Consider the following 20,047-nt stretch of genomic DNA (forward strand, 5'->3'; position numbering starts at 1 on the left):
ATCTCCATTGCTCAATTCACTATCTACACAACTGACGAAAGCACTGTCGTGATGCGTGTCAAAGTATTTTTGCTTTTAAGTGCAGTGCAAGGTGATGAATGTAACACCCTCTAAACCCCGCATAAATATTATAGTTTAAATCAGAGTAAAACGCATAACACAGAGGGTGTCACACTTATTCGCAAAAACCATAAATCAAAACACCTGTCATGCTCATAAATTAGATATAAATTTTCAACTTTGATGTCTCAACATCATATGCATAGCACAACGGATTTATTTCAACTCCCAAAATAAAACATAATCCAAAAATAAATAAAGAGAGCTTATAAAATAACTCTTAACATCAAGGTACAAAACAAAACGTTTCCCCGTGTTACATAACCGATCATGACTCCCCTAACTAAACCATAAATGAAAGACTAGCTCCTCCAACTAACCCTCGCGAGAAGCTCTACTATCCTCGGTACCTGAGCGATGTCGCATAGAACATCATTCCAACAGAAGGGTGAGAACTCATATCATATGGATAAGCATAATAATAAATAATGTAAAAGCTTATCTATGTTCCACATAAATTCTTCACACATCACTAACAAATAATAAATTATGTAATTTAAAAGTATGAAACATACATGAGGGATGAGAGAGAGAGGGACTAGAGAGAGAAGTAACGTTTGGAAGCCCCGATCATGGTGGCAATGGCAGCGACTGGGGCATACCTCGACAGGTCATACACGCAACGTACAGTATGGGAGGCAGAGGTTCCCAATAAGGTTCCAGCGACCAACATGGCCAGGGCATCAGAGGAAGGAGGTTGAATGCTCTCCACGTGAATGGTGGTCACAGCCAGGCTACATTCGCCGTGATCAACGAAGCCAACAACGCTCACCTGAGGTCCTGGAACAGGAAAAAATAAACGTCAGCAGACATCTCAAGATCAACAGAATTTGAAATCAAAGGGGATGTCATTTCCGGTTTATGTTGGTGGCTTGAACGATAGGATCACCTTGTTAAAACTGAAATCAATTTTTGGAAAGGCAGGGAGAGTGAGAGATGTCTTTCTGCAATTCAAGAAAAAAATTCAGCAGCGTTTCCGTTACGGATTCGTTCGATTTCAGAATGATGGTGAGGCATGGCAGGCCATTCGAATGTTCAATGGGGTGAGGCTGGAGGGAAATTATCTTGTTGTGAAACAGGCACGCATTAAACAAGCCACCACAAAGGAGAAAAAGGGAACAGCAGAGAGAAAATCTATGCAAGCTCTGGTACATGGAAAAATATGGAGTCCAAAGATTCAGCATATTCCAACATGTCCTGACAAAAAAGAGATGCCAACAAAGGAAGAGCCTCCTGGCCATATATATGAGGATGCACGGCAGCCAGAAGTAGAACATTTGAGCTTCTCAGCCACTGAGTTGGATAGTCTGTGGTACCAACGATGTGCTCGGGCTCGTACTCTTGAAGCTAAGCCAGTTGATGTTATACAGGATGAGCTTGCCCGGATCGGTATGTATAATTTTCGTTTCATCCCATTTGGGGAAGATGAGGTTCTGTTGGAGTTTGAGAGCAAAGAAGAGATGGAGGATACTTTAGCAGAATGTAGTTTTTTCCTGGAGCATAAGTTAACGAAGTTGACTCCATGTACATCGCTTACCTTTGGGGTTGAACAATTGGTGTGGATTCATCTATGGCAGGTTCCAATAGGTCTATGGTCGGACACTTTCTTTACAGCCGTTGGAAATAGAATTGGGAGATTCGTGAACCTGGATGTTGCAACCAAACACCGTCATCGGGCAGATTTTGCTCGCATACTTGTCCGTATGCATCGGCCGCTTCTCCAGTGTTTTACTATGTCAGTGGCTATGGAGGGGACAACCTGTGTGATCTTAGTAGAGAAAGATGAGTCCGCCTATGACTATGGCAAGGTAGAAACTATGCCATCAACGTCGGTGAAGATATATAACTCTGAAGATGCTACTGACTTGGGGGAGGATTCAGAAAATAACGACAACATCATTGTTGAGGATGAAGGTGAACCAGAAGATATTTTTGACAAAGGCTATGATGTTGCTGGTGAGGCAGGATCAGGAGAAGAGGATGAAGTATTCCGGAATGAAAAATTAGAAGGGCTTCAAACCATGGTGTAGGTGGCGGATTCTCAGACGGCAACTGACTCAATTGACGTTCCAGGGGCTGACTTTCGTGATACAAGGCCTGAGCAACACCTTGGACAGGTCGAACATGACTCACCGGCGGCAGTGAAAAGTCATGAACGGCTGGAAGCAAACCAGGTGGGTGTCCAGAATTTTTTTTCAAATTCTGCAACCATCAATGGTGCCATCAACGCAGGAGAGGATTTCATGGAACAGTTACACGTTTTGGAGGAAACGGGTTATACGGTGGAGGAAATTGAGGCTTGGAAGGGAAATATAAAAGCTGGAGATATAAAGATAATTCAAAATCATATATTCCCTTTTAATTTTAAATATCCTGATTTTATTTCAAATAATCAGTTTTCTGTTACAGGATATTCTTTTAACACTCAGGATATGACTCTAAAATATAGATGGCCACTCTACTCAACTTACTGGGACCCGTTTCAAGTTCAACAATTGATAAGGCAGTGTTTTCCTCCGGATTTGCATAAAAAAAAATGACTTTTTGATGCCTGCAGCTTATTTGCAACCATCCACCACTTTCGCGTTCCACGCTCAAGACGCTACACCCAATGGAAATTACGTCCGGACTTCGCTGTTAAGTTCAAACGTGTTACAACGTGTTTCAATCTTATTTTGATCCTAACAATTTTTATAAATACTTTTCTCTAGTAAAATCTAATTCCAGATGTTAATGACATTTTTCAGGAAATATATATTATAAGGTCGCATGCTTCAACGAATATGTCTAAGCCTTATAAGGAAAAAGAAGTTTACGCAAGATATGACCGCATCGTCCAGTAAACAAGGAAGACACTTGTTCTGTATCGTTTCATGCCACGTCATACCTCAGAATTTCAGAAGATGCCTTTGAGCGGGAAAGTCAAAATTGTATCTCAACTATTTGCCCCATGCTTTAGTCAGAAGGAAACTAATCTGGTCACGTGCAAACTGATTTACTTTTGAAGAGAGAAGTCTCGATGACCAATGAAGAGGAAAAAGGACAACACGTCAACATCACTTTTCCAAAATGTCTCTCTTCTGCAAAGTAGCCCAAAGCTATCACCACCTACTAGCTGACAAAGTACACCTTTTTGGCTAAAGGATAGTTTTGAACAGCAGCATGCATTTAATGAAGCTACCAACCGGAGATTTGAATCAATGGTTAGATGACACTCACAACGGCTACAAACAACGGCCAGATTTTGTGTCTCAACGGCTACACAACTAGCAAGATCATATATAAAGGACATATCTGAAGATTGAAGAAGATAAGAAGAGAAAAATTTATTGCAAGAAAAGAAAGAACTCAGAGCAGTTAATCAAAACATTCTTCAAAGCATTAAAAGCTCACAGCAGATTTCCTAAGAGTCAAATCCGATCTCATACCTCTGCTAAATCAAGAGAGAATACCAAACCTTAAAAGAGTCAAACCTCTTCTCTTACTTCTCTCTTAGATTCTGAACTCCTGTGTGTTCCAACGTCCTCTCATAACCCAAAACACTTGAGAGTTCCAGTGCCATAAATTGTCTACACCAACTCTTTTGAGAAGAGATTTCTTGTAGAGCCAAACAATCTTGTTGATTGTAGGAGGAGTCCTGTACAATACTTGGAGAAGTCCGTGATAATACTAGGAGGAGTCCTGTACAATACTTGGAGAAGTCCGTGATAATACTTGGAGAAGTCCTGTCTAATACTTGTATTGGAGAAGTCCTTGATACTTGCTAGTGAAAATCTTAGTGGTGGCCAAGTACTGGACGTAGCCCAATCGTTTAGGGTGAACCAGTATAAATTCCTGTGTGCTGATCGTTCTGCTTCATTTACTTACTTCCGCTGCACTAAACAGTTTTTGAAAAGTCACCAGAACAATTTTCTTAAGAACTTATCTTCTTTTCATAAACTAAAGTTTTGACAAGTAATTTTTAAGAACACAATTCAAACCCCCCCTTTCTTGTGTTACTTATTTACATATCAATTGGCATCAGAGCTTAGGCTCTAGAACTAACATCTTAACATGTGTAGAGTAAAGATCCATGGCAGAAGATCAAGCTATCGCTACGGGCTCATCCACCAACAAGCCTCCTTTCTTTGATGGAACCGAATATCCCTACTGGAAGACGCACATGCAACTTTTCATAGAATCCTCAAGCTACAAGTTGTGGGATATCATTGAAAATGGCAACATCGTCTATAAAGATGACGCTGGTGAACCCATCAAGAAAGATCAGCTGACAGAAGCTCAACGCAAAGACTATCAACTCAATTCAAAGGCAAAACTATTTCTCTTATGTGCCTTAAGCAAAGCTCAGTTGGACAAAGTTGATGGACTCGCAACTGCCAAAGAAGTATGGGAAGCTCTAGGGCTTGCCTATGAAGGTACAGCAAATGTACGTCAAGACAAAGTAAGTTTACTAGTGGCTGAATATGAAACCTTCAAAATGAAGGAAAATGAAACCATTGATGAAATGTTCGCAAGATTTCAAACCATTATCAATGGTCTTCGAAATCTCGATCGCACATACGCACACATTGATCAAATCACAAAAATACTGAGGTGCCTTCCTAAAAGATGGAGACCCAAAGTTACTGCTATCCAAGAAGCAAGAGATCTTAGCACACTAAAACTTGAAGATCTCCTGGGATCTCTGAAGGTTCATGAGATTGAACTTTCTCAAGATGAAAGCCTAAAGAAGCAGAAAAGCATCGCCTTCAAAGCTAACATCTCCAAAAACAGTCAGACGAAAGAAATGTCTGATGAAGAAGATTCCTCAGAAGAACTGTCCGATGATGAGCAAGCACTGTTCAACAGAAAGTTCAAAAAGATGTGGATCAAACAACAAAGAGGAAAAGGCCTGAAGAAGGACAACAAAAGAGAATCAAGTCAGAAAAAGAAATCCTTTCCACACAAAGGTGAAAGCACCTCAACTGCAGACAAAAGCAACATTACATGTTTCGAATGCAAAAAGCCAGGTCACATCAAACCAGACTGTCCTAGACTAGCTAAAAAGCCTGTCAGGAAACCATTCTACAAGAAGAAGAAAGCTCTAGTAACTGGCTGGGATGATTCTGAAAACAACTCTGAAGATGACGAGGAAGAAGAAGATGAAGAATCTCTATTCGCTCTCATGGCTTCAGTAGATGGATCAGATGATGATGAAGATGATGAGGTAAGATCTGAAAACCTTGAAGAAGAGTTTAATGAACTGCTTGAACATTCTTACACTTTATCTGAAAAATACAAGAACCTGAAGAAACAGTTTTCCAAGTTGCAAAAAGAACATGAGAAAGTTTTAAAAGAAAAAGATTCCATTATTCATGAAAATGAGTTTTTAAAGAAACAAGACTCCACAATGGAAGTATCTGTTTTAAAGAAAAGAATCAAAGTTTTGATTGATGATTTATCTACTTTCACAATAGGGCATGACAACTTAGTTAAACTATGTGGAAATAGTAGAGACTTATATGATAAAAGTGGTCTGGGTTTTGACAGCAGTGAACCGTCTAATGAAACTATGTCTGATATATCGTTTACTTCTTCTATTGATAGTGAATCTAAATTTGTTGTGAACTGTTCAATAGAAAGGGAAGGAAAGAAAATCTTCTATGAGAAGAAGATTCCTCCCAAGCGTGCAACTAACGCTATAGGACCCAAGAAAATCTGGGTAGCTAAGAAATCAATAATTCCTGTTGCAGATTTACTTAACAGAACGAAGGAAACGCCAACAATGGTACCTGGACAGTGGATGCTCGCGTCATATGACGGGAGAAAAGTCTATGTTCCCCAAGATTCAAGTTAGATCTGATGGTGGATTTGTAACCTTTGGTGGAAATCAAAAAGGATTCATTGTTGGAGAAGGTACTGTTGGTAAGGAACCTCTTCCAGTAATTAATAATGTCTTATTAGTTGAAGGGTAAAAACATAATCTACTTAGCATAAGTCAATTATGTGATAGTGGGTTCACTGTTTCCTTTAATAAAGTGAAGTGTAGTGTTACTGATTCCGATGACAAAATCATCTTTGAAGCTCAGAGACAAGGGAATCTATATAAGACGAACTTGGAAAACCTAGCAAATCAAAATGTAACTTGTCTAGTATCATCAGAGGATAATACATGGCTTTGGCATAGGAAGCTAGGGCATGCATCCTTAAGGACCATTACTAAAATCATAAGTAATGACTTAGTACGTGGTTTGCCAAAACTATCTATTAAATCTGATGCTACATGTTCTGCATGTACTCAAAGCAAACAACATCGTACCTCCTGTCGTGCTAAAAACTTTGTCAGTACTAGCAAACCTCTGGACCTCTTACATATGGATTTGTTTGGTCCCACTAGGGTAGCTAGTGTTTCTGGAAAAAGATTTTGTTTTGTCATTATCGATGACTACACAAGATTCTGTTGGGTCTACTTCCTAAGAAGCAAGGATGAAACATTCCAAGCATTCAAGATCTTCAGCAAAAGAGTTCAAAATGAAAAGGGCTACTGCATCACAACCATTCGCAGTGACAGAGGAGGAGAGTTTGTGAATGAAGATTTTGAAAAATTCTGTGCACAAGAAGGTATCAGCCATCAGTTCTCAGCTCCAAGGACACCACAGCAAAACGGTGTAGCTGAACGGAAGAACAGATCACTTCAAGAAATGGCAAGGACAATGCTCAGTGAAACTTCCCTACCAAAGTATTTCTGGGCTGAAGCTATTGAAACTGCATGCTACATTCAGAATAGAATATCTATACGACCCATGTTGAAAAAGACTCCATATGAACTATGGAAAGATAGAAAGCCAACTGTATCGTACTTTCATCCATTTGGATGCAAGTGTTACATTCTCAACACCAAGGACAACATCAGAAAATTTGACAATAAGTCTGATCAAATTGTTGAGTTTACAAAGCCTATAGAGTTTACAACTCAAGAACAAAAGTTGTTGAAGAATCTATCAATGTCAAGTTCGATGATAGTCCAATCAAGGCCGTTGATCGTTTAGAAAGAGATTTTCTCAATCTAGACCTATCAGATCATGATGAAGCAGATGACGACACAACAAGAGCTCAACCATCAGAATCAGTTCATGAAGATCAATCTCCGTCACCTCTTGGTACTATTCCTGAACAGTCTGACCAAGTCATGACTTCAAGCGGAATCTCACTTCCAAAGGAGTGGAAGTACAGAAGTGATCATCCACCAGAGCAAATCATTGGAAGTGTATCAGAAAGAGTAAAGACCAGATCAGCATTCAGAGAAGAATCAAACAGCGCATTCATCTCAGAGATTGAACCAAAGAACGTTGAAGAGGCTCTACAACATGAAGGATGGATTCTGGCTATGCAAGAAGAACTAAATCAATTTGAAAGAAGTCAAGTATGGACCCTAGTTCCAAGACCAACTGGAAAATCTATCATTGGTACTAAATGGGTCTTCAGAAACAAGATGGATGAAAATGGGAAAGTCACTAGAAACAAAGCGAGACTAGTAGCACAAGGTTACAACCAACAAGAAGGAATTGACTACACTGAAACGTTCGCACCAGTTGCAAGAATTGAAGCAATAAGGATACTCCTAGCTTTTGCATGTCAACATTCCATCAAGCTATATCAAATGGATGTCAAAAGCGCCTTTTTGAACGGAGTAATTGAAGAGGAAGTCTATGTGAAGCAACCTCCAGGCTTTGAAGAACCATCCACTCCAGACTACGTGTACAGGTTGAAGAAAGCTCTGTACGGTTTAAAACAAGCCCCAAGGGCTTGGTATGATCGTCTAAGCAACTTTCTCATGAAGAATGGTTTTTCAAGAGGAAAGATTGACAGCAACCTCTTCAGGAAGCAATTGAAGGACGACTACATCCTTGTACAATTGTATGTTGATGATATCATCTTCGGTGCAACTAGCGATAAACTGTGTAAAGAATTTTCTACTCTCATGCAAAGTGAATTTGAAATGAGTATGATGGGAGAACTGAAATTCTTTCTGGGACTTCAAATCAAGCAAGAGAAAGACAAGATCTTCATACATCAGTCCAAGTACATAAAGGATATGCTCAAGAAATACAACATGCACAAGTCAAATGAGATGAGTACTCCCATGTATCCCAACACTGTTCTGGACAAAAGTGATGAAAGCTCACCAGTTGACCCAACATCGTACAGAGGGATGATTGGTTCACTTCTTTATTTAACGTCCAGCAGACCAGACATAATGTTTAGTGTTTGTCTATGTGCAAGGTTTCAGGTAAACCCACAGCAATCTCATCTTAGTGCTGTTAAGCGAATCTTTAGATATTTAATTGGTACTGCTAATCTTGGTCTATTATATGAGAAAGGTGAAGATTTCAGGTTGAAAGGATTTTGTGATGCGGATTATGCTGGTGATCGAGTTGAACGGAAAAGCACTAGTGGAGGATGTCACTTTCTGGGAAACTGTTTAGTATCCTGGACAAGTAAACGTCAAAGCACTATTTCCTTATCCACTGCTGAAGCTGAATATGTGGCAGCAAGTTCTTGTTGTACACAACTCCTATGGATAAAGCATCAACTTGAGGATTACAACATTCATGAAAACAAGATACCTCTTTTATGTGATAACACAAGTGCCATCAATATTGCCAAGAATCCAGTTCAGCATTCAAGAACAAAGCACATTGAGATCAAACATCATTTCATTAGAGACCTTGTGGCAAAGGGAAACATTGATATATCTCATATACACACAGAAGATCAACTTGCTGACATACTCACGAAACCTCTTTTAGAAGGCAGATTCTCAGATCTAAGAACAAGGATAAATATGCACTCTACTCAATAAAAGGTATGGAAACAAAGGTTTCTATTTTGCAGGTTTCGTTCTTCGAAGAACATCCGCACTGTTCTGTCTCCTCACTGTTCAACCAGTAGATCAAATCGTTCAACAACTCTCTGTTCAATGAAGTTGCTCTCAGGAAATCTATATCGTTTGGTTAACAGCTGGCAAAGACATTGTTTAGTTCAATGCATCATTACTCTTGCACGTGCTACAACAGTGAACTTTGAAAGGTCTCATCACATTAAATGCGAAGCAGTTATCTCTCTTACTTTTAACGCGCGTGGTCTCAACTGCTCAATTGTTTAATAGTTTCTCTCTCATGAAAAGAAAACCGCCATCTGCACACCATCCAAAACTGCCATTCCTTATTCCAAATCAAATATATCCAAGAGATTTCCTTCTCTCTCTTTCACCTCACTTCATTTGACACTTACTCTCTCTCTCTCTTCCAAGTAAAGAAACCCTAAGCCTTCTCTGAAACTTCCTCTCATTCCCAAATGGCTGGAGTTCTTGCTACCTCTTCCAAAGCCCCTTCCAAATCTAAGGCCCCATCCAAGAAAGGTGGTAAAACACCTTACTCTGCTGAAGAAATGGAGATCATCCAGAGGAGATCAGAGAGGATCAACCGCCAACGCTCTGTTCAACTCAAGGAGGTTGGAGCCGTGAAAACTGAGAAACTGGGTGACAACTCTCTTGTGTCCCCAAGGTACTTCGATCTGAAGGTGTTTGCCTTCGTGAAGATGGCTGGGCTTGCAGACTTACTTCATCAGGACTGGGAGACGGTGTACACCATGGCTCAGCGCGTAGTGTATGTGCCTTTGGTAAAGGAATTTTATGACTGTGCCGTTGTGATAAATCACAGACAAGTCATTAAGTCCAAAGTAAATGACAAGATCATCTCAGTGACTCTCAACGACATGGCTGAAGCACTGAATGCCCCTATGGTGGTGATCCAGGAAGCTGCAAACTGGTGGAATTTCAAGGTGGGCTCATTACCTTTCATATACCTTGGCTCGCCTCTCGGAGGTAATCCTAGAAGGTTAGCTTTTTGGAATCCAGTTTTGGAGCGGTTGATAGCAAAATTGGGTACATAGAACTCACGTTTTTTGTCATTAAGCGGGAGGTTAGTTCTTGTTAAATCTGTTCTGAATGCTATTCCTCTTTACTACATGGCATTGTATCGAGCACCAAAGGGGATTATTTTGAGAATAGAGAGAATTATGCGACGCTTCTTGTGGGGGGGATCTCTGGGCACAAATAAAATTATGTGGGTGGCTTGGGAGGATATATGCAAGGGGTCTAGGTATGGCAGTTTGGGGGTGGGTTACCTTGAGTGGAAAAATAAGGCCATGCTGCGGAAATGGGTTTGGCGGTTTGGGCAGCAGATAAATGCATTGTGGAAGGAAGTATTTTGTGGCAAATATGGTTTGAAGCGGGAGCTTATATCACTTAGTTTCGATGCACTAGCCCATAAAAATTTGTCTATTCCTCTTGCTGAGGTGTGTGCAATTTGGCGTGAAAGTGGGCTTGTTGGTATTGTATTCAGGGATGGAATAGCTTGTCAAGTGGGAAGGGGGAGTGGAGTTTTGTTCTGGTTAGATCATTGGGTTGGTTCGGGACCACTCCGGTTGGTTTTTCCTCGAGTCTTTGCTCTTGCGTCACATAAGAGAGCATCGGTGATGGAAAGCGGTGTGGTGGTTGGGCATAAAAGGGTTTGGGATATATCCTTTGAGAGAGAATTTCTGGGTTGGGAACAACAACTGTATGATGATTTTCAGCTCGTTCTCCAACAATTGGTTCCTAAACAGGGGGTATATGCGCATGTGGACTGTTTGGTATGGAAGCATGATAATATGGGCATGTTTAGTGTGAAATTGTTATGCGCTGTTGTTGAGGCAAGGTGGTTCTCGGAAGGGGCTGGTCGGTTCCAAAATCACTTCGGCCTATTTTACCATCCAAGATAGCTCTTTTTTTATGGTAAGTTCAGAAGAACAGGGTGGCTACTAAAGAAAATTTGAGGTGCCTTGGCGTGGCCTTGGAAGAAGGGGCGACTTGCGTGCTGTGTTTGGGTGCACCTGAAACGGTGGCCCATCTTTTTTAGTATTGTCCTAAGGTTTGGCAGCTATGGGTAAGTGTGATACATAGAGAAGGTGTTTGGTGGGGGGTGTCCGAATCGATCCAGGCGTGCTTGGCTGAATGGGGGTCACTTAGAAGAACTACAGCAAGGATTTTATGGGACTTGATACCATATGCTTAATGCTGGGTGGTGTGGCTAGCTAGAAATAATGTGATTTTTAAAGAATTATCTTTTGATGCTGAAGAGGTATGGGAGTCTCATATGTTTATGCTTTTTACTTGGATAAAGGCTTGGTGGAAGGATTGTCCATATGGAGCGAATCAATTTTCTCAGGGATTTACAAAAATAGATATTCAAGGCAAGGTGGGGGTGCGCATAGTTGTCCCTTGGAAACCACCCCAAGGTACGAATCTGAAATTCAATGTTGATGGGTCTTTTCAGTCGGGGTGTGCTGGCATTGGTGGTATTTTGAGGAATGGGGCGGGCGAAGTGCTTGGTAAATTTTCCAGAAAAGTGGAGGTTAGAAGAGCTGATGAGGCGGAGGTATTGGCTATTCTCTATGCTCTCTTGTTTTGTCAACAATTTATGGTGTCTTCTGTGGAGGTTGAAAGTGATTCCACACTAGCTGTTGGCTGGGTGAGAGGTGGAAAAATGAGACCTTGGAAGCTTACAAATGAGTTGAATATGATTGATTATTTGATGCCGCTCGTGAATTGTATCGGGGTAATTCATATCTTGAGGGAGGGGAATGCAGAGGCGGACGAGTTGGCAAAGAAAGGGTGCTTTTGAGTGGAGCCGGTTTGGTTCTATTCAGGGCCATAGTTTTGGCTCATCGTAAAGAGTTGTTGTTTGGTTTTATATTCTTGCTTGCAGGTACAATTTGGAATGCTTATATTCGAGGGCCATTGGAAAATTCCATGAATTTGGACTACTTGTTTGCTGGTGTGCTAGTGTTGCTGTTGCTGTTTTTTGATGTTTTTGCTGTCTTTGCTGTTCCTGTTAAATGTTGCTTGTTGCTGTTGCTGGTTTTTCCATGCTGTTGTTTTTACTGCTGCTGGTTTTGCTGTCATTGCTGTTGCTGTGAATGCTGCTGGTTGCTGTTGCTGGTTTCCCTGATGTTGTTTTTGCTGCTGCTGGTTTTGCTGTCGTTACTATTGCTGTTAAGTGCTGCTGGTTGATGTTGCTGCTGTACTGTCGCTGTACGTTGCTGTTGCTGTTTCCTGTTGTCTGAAAGTGGTTGCTGGTGCTATTGCTGCTGTTTGATGCTCTTGCTGTTTTACGTTTGTGTTTCAGATGCAGAATGGCTATCCCCGGATTGTAGTACTCTTTTTCCTTGCTTAGTTTTTATCCCAATGGGTTTTTCCAAGTAAGGTATTAATGAGGCTCTTTCTTGGGATTTTGTCTAAGTCATTCTGTGGGTTGGTGGTGGGTTCTTAGGCAGTATCAGTTTGTACTCTATCCTTGCCTTGGGTTGTTTTATACTCAAGCTTTATTAATATATTCATTCATCTTTCGAAAAAAAAAATTATGTAATTTAATATAACCAATCAATCTCACAGTTATGACAATACTCCATAATTCATAGCATCAAGTAAGTAAATATTATTGTCTCCAATTATCACAACATCAAATCTAAAAAAATATCACAATTATCATTAATTAGCATCAACAACTCCCTAACACATATAACTCAAGTGAGACCCGTGCAAATGCCTTTGGTACCAAAGTTGTTATACTTAGCGGTATCACCGCGTCCACTCTAGACAGATAACCACCAATAAAACCCTCGCTCTAGGCTTTCAAAACCACTCCGGTTTTGGGACAAGTCACTAGCCTCCACGAGAACTAGAAAACATTGCCTCTTGACAACTATGCAATGTATTGTGCAAAACTCAACTAACATATGCATATTCAGACCATCTCCAAGTCCTAATTATTTTTAGCATATTCATCACCAGTTCAACAATATGAATTCATCTCCAGTTTCACAAAACATAGTTTTCATGATATCAATTACACAATTTGCAGTCACAGTAACTTAGCAACTCAACACATAACATCAATTCATAAAAACAACACCAAAATAATAAACTATTAAACAGATATAAATTATCAACTACACTCAGAAAAATCAAATATTTTTATCATGCTTCCCTATACACGTTTTGTAAATACCTGTAAATTTTCAAGTCGAAATTCGAAGTACAAAATTCAGGAAACATCTAACACTAACAGTAGTTCGTGAGAAACGAGACACCTTGACCTATCCTCACTAAAACGCATATAACGCGAGCTACAGACGTCAGAATGACGTGAAACCAGCGGAAAAAGATTTATAACAGAATGGGCTACAACTTTTATGAAGACTACTTCTTCAAATTCGGTCATTAACACAGCTTGAAATAGGGATCAAGAGCTCCTAAATTTCTGTAGCCTCATGCGCGGCGCGCTACCCCCTCTCTTCCACCCACAATTCATAACCCTAAATTCAACTATCCACCTTCAGTTTGAAAAAATTGCATCATAGGGTTCCTAAATCAGGCTTTCTATCATTATCCACTATCATACCAATCGAAAGAACATGAACTCAAACCCTTACCTTTTGAAGATCAAAGTCTAGGTTTTCTTCTCTTTTCTCCCGTTCTCTCTTTCACGCTTCTTTTCTTCTGCTCTGCTAACTTCTCCAATTCTCAAATCCAGATTTCTCCGTTTTTAATTCACTCCTAACCCTTAAATAGTCTTACAATAGGCCCCACTCCCAACTACTCACTTAAAACCTAAAACTCTTATTTATCTAAATCTTATACTATATCACATAAGATTTAAATAATAATCACATATATCACTCATATACAATTTAAATAATTTACTCACTCCATATATCACATAATCACTTAATTATCTAATAAAATCATATAATTCATCAAATTACCATATATCATAATAATAATTAAAATAAAATAATAAATAACCTAATAATGGAAAATTGGATGTTACAACTCTCCCCCACTTACGAATTTACTCCCCCGAAATTTTCCTTGAACAAACAACTCAGAACCTTCGCCCCCTATTTATAGGCTTGGGGCTGGGCCTTGAAGCGTGTAACTAACTCTAATGTGCCAGTTGGGCCTCGCTATTGGAGGCCAAACTTCAGGCTAGTGTCCGCTCCTAGGCGAGAACCCCTGGGCGTAGCCCCTCGAGGGGCTCGCCCAGTCCACAAGTCCACAAGACACCGAGCTCGAAGTATGAGAGCTAAGTGTGTCGTAGAAATGTGATCACTAATCTCCGTTCCATTGTGATCCCTCTAGTAGGTCGCCCGTTGCAACCTTCCACTTGGTACGGCGTTCCTCGGCTGGCGGTTTTGAACAAGCGCAGGAACTATTCCCAAGCTTCTAGTTGCTATAGCTTCTCCGCCCGAGAGATCACCTAACCATGCAACTTGGCGGGATCAACACCGTCTATATAAAGCGCGTAGGTCGCCAACATGGCGTAAACGAAACATGAACCGCCAATTGGCGCAAGAAAATATTCAAGTACATGATCCGCCAAGCGACGTGGGAACTAGAAAATAAGTGTACAAATGCCTATATGACAAAAAGGGTCATGATGGCCCGCCGCATGTGAGGTGACTCGCTGAGTAGAAATTCCCTCGCCTAGTGACATGGTCACTTGCCATTCTTTCTTCGCCCTCGCTCCTTGCAGTGTCTTTATGGATCAAGCTGCTTCCTAGGTGAGTTCCCTAATGTGGCGAGGGGACTCGACCAGTCCACAAGTCCAGAAGACACCGAGCTCGAAGAAAGAATCTAGAGAGAGAATAGCTGAATTCATATGAGTGTATTCAAGAAATGGGGAAAAGTCCTTTACAATTGGTAATCGCCCCCTATTTATAGGCTAGGGGCTGGGCCTTGAAGCGTGTAACTAACTATAATGGGCCAGTTGGGCCTCGCTATTGGAGGCCCAACTCCAGGCTAGGTGTCCGCTCCTAGGCGGGAATCCCTGGGCGTATCCCCTCGAGGGGCTCGCCCAGTCCACAAGTCCACAAGACACCGAGTTCGAAGCATGAGAGCTAAGTGTGTCTTAGAAATGTGACCACTAATCTCCGTTCCCTTTTGATCCCTCTAGCAGGTCGCCCGTTGCAACTTTCCACTTGGTACGGCGTTCCTCGGCTGGCGGTTTCGACCAAGCGCAGGAACTATTCCAAAGCTTCTAGTTGCAATAGCTTCCCCGCCCGAGAGATCACCTAACCACGCCACTTGGCGGGATCAACACCGTCTATATAAAGCGCGTAGGTCGCCAACATGGCGTAAATGAAACATGAACCGCCAATAGGCGCAAGAAAATACTCAAGTACATGATCCGCCAAGCGACGTGGGAACTAGAAAAATAGTGTACAGATGCCTATATGACAAAAAGGGTCGTGATGGCTCGCCGCATGTGAGGTGACTCGCTGAGTAGAAACTCGCTCGCCTAGTGACATGGTCACTTGCCAATCTTTCTTCGCCCTCGCTCCTTGCAGCGTCTTTTTGTATCAAGCTGCTTCCTGGTTGAGTTCCCTAATGTGGCGAGGGGACTCGACCAGTCTACAAGTCCACAAGACACCAAGCTCGAAGCATGAGGGCAAAGTGTGTCTTCAAGCTGAAGTCTCCACCGCACTATCTCCAGGAGACGATCGAGGGGCTCGCCCAATAAGCATGCACTCTCTCGACCAGTCCACAAGTTTGCTTAGCTTCATGTCTAAGTCTCTCACTCGCCGCCTTGCCATTGCCATCCCGTTTGACTTGTTACCTGCTCACAATATAACCATCAGTGCCTTAAGAATCACAATTCTAATTTCACTATTTCTCTCCTTGCTTGGTATATCGAATCAAATAATGCAGATATATGCATGTGATCACTCAAACCACTCAATCACTAAAGATGTTTCCTTTTCAGCGTGGGGTCGCCACCGTTTAGCGTAGGTCGCCACCCGTTAAGCGGTAGGTCGCCACCCGTCCGGCGATACCGAGCTAGGTCCATGTGGACCAGCTGAGTCTGACTAGGACTATTGCTCGGTGTTTGAGCTGAGACTTTATTCACACTCTTTTCCCGTAAGATCATTATATGGCCTTGCCAAGAAGATGACAAGGGCTTCGCCTCGCCATGCTTGAAGACGAGGGCTTTGGTCACACGCTTCTCCCGTAAGATCTTTGTGCGGCCTCACCTGGTGACAAGGGCTTTTGCCTTGCCAAGAAGATGACAAGGGCTTCGCCTTGCCATGCTTGATGACGAGGGATTTGGTCACACCTTCGCCCGTTAGATCAGGTGCGGCCTCGCAAAGTGACGAGGGCTTTGCCCCATACCTCAAAAAGGTGAGACCCCGCCAAAATAAAATGACGGTGGTTTTGTCCGCTCGGGGCCAAGGTGCTCGGGTCCCAATGGCCATTCGGGGTGCCCAAGGCTTCGCCTAGTCATAGATGCTCGGCCCATATTTCGGGGAGGCTTTTGGGATAAGTAACTTATCCGCACACATCACCAACGAGTGATCAGCGGTTCGCACCGGACTTTCCGGAGCGATCCTCAGACATCAAGGTCGTGTTGGGATCGCCACCTTCAGGGAATTTTTCCCACCGGGCGACCGTGATAATTCAGTCAAGCTAGGAGTATTGCTGGGAAAATCCTTTTTGTATTTGATTGTAATATGAGATTTTACATTTATTGAGGGATGCCTCATTAAAAAACTCCCGCGATGGAGAAAAAGAGTGCATCTTTATTTTTATCCTAATTTTCCCGCCTTCTCGTCGCATCCTTGCTCCTGCCCTTGGCTTTTTCCCCAAATTAGAGCACCACGCCAAGCACCTCGTCTTTTGTCCCCGACGTGCTCGCCTCCCAGTCGTTGTCATAGCAGGGTTGATCCCTCCGCCAGCTCGCCCCGTAGTAATGCGGGTCCTCTCCTATCTTACCTTTTCCCTTGTTGCGCTTAGTTGCCCTTGGTTTAACAATTTTTGCCCCCACGGGTCTCCAATACCCCGCTTTCCCCTTGTTGTTATCCGCGCGGCGGCGAGTCGGGCTCCTTTTCCCTACCTTCCGCTTGCTGCCCCCGCGCTGTTGCTTCGTCATTTGCTCCGCTATCCCCTTATCCTTTCCTTCTTTCCGACCCGTCCCCAAAAAAGTTGGCTTCCTGAATCTAGGCAATCTCCAGAATGTCGCGTCATTCTGACTCCAACTGAAGAGGTCAAAATTGTCCTCTATCAGCTTTTCCAGGCGCCTTTCCTGATTGGTCGTGAGCCTGGGTTCGATTGTGAGCACGCCTCTGCTTAACTTATACTCCTCCAAACCTGCTATCACATTCACCCAACGCTCTTCCGCATGCGCATTCGTGAACTGTCCGTCCCTTCCTGTCCTGCCCCCTGGCCTTCTTTGACCCTAGCCATTTCTTAGCCTTTCTATCTTCTGATCGATCATCTGTTCTAGCCTTCCTGGTTCGTCCTTCCCCTGATCTTGCACGCTCGGACCCTCTTGTTCGCCTCCCAAAAGCTCAATCTCGTGGCACCTGTGTCCCTCGCTGGCCCCCTTTTTTCCATATAAGCTAAGACAGTTGTTATAACACTCCCTTGCTCTCCTCTGATCAACTGCAATTTCTCCCACCTTTCCACAGATCAGAGGGTACTTCACCGCCAGGTGAGCCGTCGAGATCACCGCGCAAAGACGGTTGAGCGTGTTCCGTCCAATAATGACGTTGTAGGATGCCACGACCTGCAATACTAAATACCGTACACGCAGAAGCTTGGCGTTTTCATCAACACCAAAAATTGTGTCCAAATCCAAGTAACCGCGCACCCAAACTTGCTCCCCTGAAAAACCTACCAAAGTCCCAATATATGGCATCAAGTCCTTGTCTGTCAAACCCAGCTGATCAAATGCATCACCGTAGATAATGTCCGCAGAACTTCCCTGGTCTAAAAGAACCCTTCGCACATTGAAGCTGTTGATTCTTACCATTAGCACCACCGGATCGTCCTTATGCGTCTTGATTCCCTCAAAATCTGCTGATGATATCACGATATCTGGGTGATGGAAACCAAATGGGGCCTCATACTCTCGCACTGACGTCACCGCCCTTACATGCCTTCGTCTCGCCGAAGCTGTGTCGCCACCTCCACCAATACCGCCAGCGATCGTATTTATCGTCCCAACAGGTGGCTCGAGATCTTTGTTGAAGGTCTCCTCCGCCCCCTTCTTCCTTGTTTCCAGTGACCTCCCGAAGTAATTCTGTCAAATGCGCTTTTAGACTCTTCCCCGACTCCTCACGTCGGCGGAAGTCGGTCTGATGCCACGAGCGATGGCGTTCGAAGCTTTCCTTCCTTGGGTACAACGGAAGTCGGTCTTTTGCACGTTTTCGTTTGAAAGCATCATCTTCATCATCCAGAATGTAAGTGTTTGCCCGCGCGCGGATCTCCGCCATCGACCGAGCTGGCTTTTGGCTCAACTTACTGTTCAGCTTTCCTGGTTGTAGCCCGTTCTTGAAAGTACGCACACAAGCGTGCGGTTCGGACTCCTCAATTTTAACAGACGCGGTGCTGAATCGTTTCACGTATTGCTTAAGAGTTTCCCCGTCCGACTGGCGCACGTTGTATAAGTCCTCTATCGTAACTTGCTTACTCTTGCTCGCGGAAAACTGAACAAGGAACTTTGACGAGAAATCGCGAAAGTTCGTGATAGATCCGCGAGCCAAAGTCGTGAACCACGCCATCGCCGTGCCTTTAAAAGTTGACGGGAACATTCTACATTTCACCGTGTCAGAAGCTGAACTTATCACCATCTTCGTGTTGAAATACAACAGGTTCTCCTTGGGATCGGCCTTGCCATTATATGCATCCAGAACGAGGTTCTTCATGTTATCTGGAATAGCCACCTCCGTTACCGCTGCTGAGAACGGCTCAAATTCCGCCACTGCCTCGGCCTCCCGCTCTCCTTCGTAAGTAATCGTTCCGCTGCTGAATGTCGTCGACACTTCGGATCAGACGTTGCCAATCCCGACCAGTGATCGGAGCTTGTAGTGGCCGTGTTTCTCCCCGCGAGGCTCCCGGCGATCGTGTTGGTGACCTCTGTTGCTCCGGTGAGGACGGCGGAGAAGGGAAAGGAGGTGTTGGGGAAGGAGGAGGTGGAGGCGGTGGAGGTGGAGGAGTCAATCGCTCGGACTCGTCACGGCGGACCTGTTCCAGCCGCGGCATGCCTCTTACGCGACGTAGTGGGGAACCGCGCCACTGCTCTTGCTCTCCATCACGTCTCCGACGACGTGTCTCCATCAGACTTCACAAGCGAGCTAAGAATTACACCAAAATTCTAGAAAACCGAAGAGAATTGCACGGAAAGTCGAACTTCTCTCAACCAAATCACAGTCCAGGTAGTCCGGGAGTCGAAGTCTACCGATCCCCACAGACGAAGCCAAATGTTCCTGCTAAGAACATAGAGATAGAGTATAGTGCCTACAGAGTGCACCAAGAAAGAATCTAGAGAGAGAATAGCTGAATTCATACGAGTGTATTCAAGAAATGGGGAAAAGTCCCTTACAATTGGTAACCGCCCCCTATTTATAGGCTAGGGGCTGGGCCTTGAAGCGTGTAACTAACTCTAATGGGCCAGTTGGGCCTCGCTATTGGAGGCCCAACTCCAGGCTAGATGTCCGCTCCTAGGCGAGAACCCCTGAGCCTAGCCTCTCGAGGGGCTCGCCCAGTCCATTTCTCAAATGAGCTAAGAGTCCCTTACAATTGGTAATCGCCCCTATTTATAGGCTTGAGGTTGGGCCTAGCGTCTCTAACCGTCCTTAGTGGGCCAGTTGGGCTTCTCGGGGGAGGCTCAACTCCCTGGCTCGCGCACCGCCCTGAGGTAAGCGCCCCTGGGCGAGGGCCCCTGGGGTCTCGCCTAGTCCACAAGTCCACAAGACACCGAGCTCAAAGCATGAGAGCTAAGAGTGTCTTAAACAATTGAGGCGACAGACATGAGAAAAACTAGCTAATGCCAAAGCCTAGTGT

The 20,047-nt window shown here is 43.5% G+C and overlaps 1 long non-coding RNA gene across 2 annotated transcripts in view; it reads right to left on the minus strand.

Annotated features, from left to right (window-relative positions):
* Positions 1–237: 237 nt before the first annotated feature.
* LOC130737961 (uncharacterized) overlaps positions 238–20,047 on the minus strand; it is a 28,733-nt gene continuing 8,923 nt past the window's right edge. Inside the window, exons 8-9 of one of the 2 annotated variants that reach the window (XR_009019055.1) lie at positions 636–900; positions 238–470 (exon numbers count right to left, since the gene is read on the minus strand). This is a non-coding gene — a long non-coding RNA (uncharacterized LOC130737961). The remainder of the gene's footprint in view (positions 471–635; positions 901–20,047) is intronic. The other variant, XR_009019056.1, reaches the window with a different exon arrangement.

This window comes from Lotus japonicus, chromosome 2, assembly GCF_012489685.1.
Source record: "Lotus japonicus ecotype B-129 chromosome 2, LjGifu_v1.2".
Lineage (NCBI taxonomy): Eukaryota > Viridiplantae > Streptophyta > Magnoliopsida > Fabales > Fabaceae > Lotus > Lotus japonicus.